The following is a 2,065-nucleotide window of genomic DNA, read 5'->3' on the forward strand; positions in this document are numbered from 1 at the left end:
ACACGTGTTAATTAGTATTATTAATATTAGCGCAATACGTATTTGTTGATAAGGGGGAAATGTCCTGATCCATTCATTAATCAGTTGATTATTATTGTGAGAACTCAAGGAGAATGTAGGCAACAGACTTAGCACAAAGCCTAGACGATGCCCTATTTCACTGCCTCTAAGAAGTCACCCGTTATAAGGTGCACCATTATTGCATACGCCTCCGAGGAAGGAAAAAAGTTCCGCCAATTAATTGTAAGACACCGTCAATCATGAGACGCATCCCCACTGCAGAGAGAGAATAGACTGCAGGGGAAAACGCACCTTCGAATCAGGGATAGAGAACAGTTTTAACGAGTACGATGGGAAAAGATGAGAGGAGAGAAAAAAAAAAAAACAGAAAATCCCCATTAAACTAATTTATCAGTGACCTCAGATCTGTGAATTTCTCATTCACTTACCGACTCCACATTATAATTCTTGTTCGTGGGCAAGAAAATTAAAGAACTTGCCAGAGGGAGCCAATAATCATAAAAGGCAATCATGGTGAATTATGACAAATGTCCCACAATATTCACGGAGCTCCTGCAGGAAATGAGGACTTCCCGGGTCACGACCCCCTTCCCGAAGGCAGGTCTCTCTCTCTTCTGCAGCATCCCCGAGATGCACAGGTGATAGTCACCTTGCCTTTCATGGCACGGTCCCCCAGAACAGCGCTTAGCATCGCTCCCGTGGAAATGCAAATCGAATCCCCTTGCACGGGCTGACAAGGGGGTGGGCGGCAGCGGGTGGGGCGTGCTCATCACCCGTCAGCCCTGATGGGAAGGTGGGTGACACTCGTTCTAAATGGCAAAGGGGGGAAGCGGCAGTTGAACGATTTAGGCCAGATCTGGAGAATGAATGACACAGAGGAGGAGGAAGAGACTCGCTTACTTCGAGAAAATTTCCAGCAAGTGCGGCGGGCAGGGCGGGGGAGGGGAGGAGGGTGCAGGCACAGCTGAGGACACAGGGCTGTCTCTGGGCAAAGGAGCAAACGACGAGCAAACGACGGGCAAACGACGGGCTTGCTGCTACCGGCGGGCGGGGAGAAACTCAGTGAGAATTGAGGACACAGGCATGTTTATCCTGCCAATAGCATGTCAGTCTTAAGTCCTGACGGCCAACCAGCCAGTTCCAGTGGAACCTAAAACTGGTTTTAGAATAGAAGCAGCATGAGAAGCCATCTACACAGAGGTTCCCAGGCCTGGCTGCGCCTGAGAATCATCGAGAAAGCATTATAAACACACCGGTCCTCAAGCCTTACCCCTCGGGATCCCCGTTTAATTGACCTTAGATGGGGCCCAAGCCATCGGTGTTTTCGAAAAGCTTCCCCAGGTGATTCTAACACAGCTTCGGCTGGGAACCGCTGACCTGCTTCAGCCCCTTTACTGTTTCAGTGAAGAAGCTAAGGCCCAGAGCGAGTGGAACGGTGACTTACCCGAGTGTACACGGCCAAACCCGCGGACGGAGCTCGGCCGTGGTCGACCCAGGCACCCGACGCGGCCCTCCGTGCCCCTGCGGTGGTACTGGGCATCCGCACCCTGGCTGCGGCCTCGTGGTGGGAGGAGCCTACGCCTCCTCCCCCGACTTTGGACTTGCCCACGTGACTTGTTTGGGCCAATGGGACGTCAGCACTCATGAGACAAGTGACAGCCTTAACCGCGCTTGCACGGCTGGTTTGTTTTCCGGCACCCCCGTCTTTCACCGTGAGAAAAGCACATCCTGGGTAACCAGCTGCTAATGTGAGAAGAAGATTAAAGCTCACGGAGCAGACCTGAACCCAGCCAGGCCCAGCTAAGCCAGACGTGCACGAGTCAAAAATAAATGCTTGGCATTGTAGGCCGCTGGTGCTGGGGTGGTTTGTCATGCAGCACTATCATGGCGACAGCTGACTGAGACAAACTCAGACTCAAGTTTTCTAGAGTGTGGCTCGCTTCATCACAAGACTCACTGGACTTACTACACATGGGCACCGGGCACAATCTGATGATGACCGACCGGTGCTTCATAAAGGACAGGTAGATTCCTCATGGGTATG

This window comes from Pteropus vampyrus, unplaced genomic scaffold (assembly GCF_000151845.1).
Source record: "Pteropus vampyrus isolate Shadow unplaced genomic scaffold, Pvam_2.0 Scaffold100, whole genome shotgun sequence".
Classification (NCBI taxonomy): domain Eukaryota; kingdom Metazoa; phylum Chordata; class Mammalia; order Chiroptera; family Pteropodidae; genus Pteropus; species Pteropus vampyrus.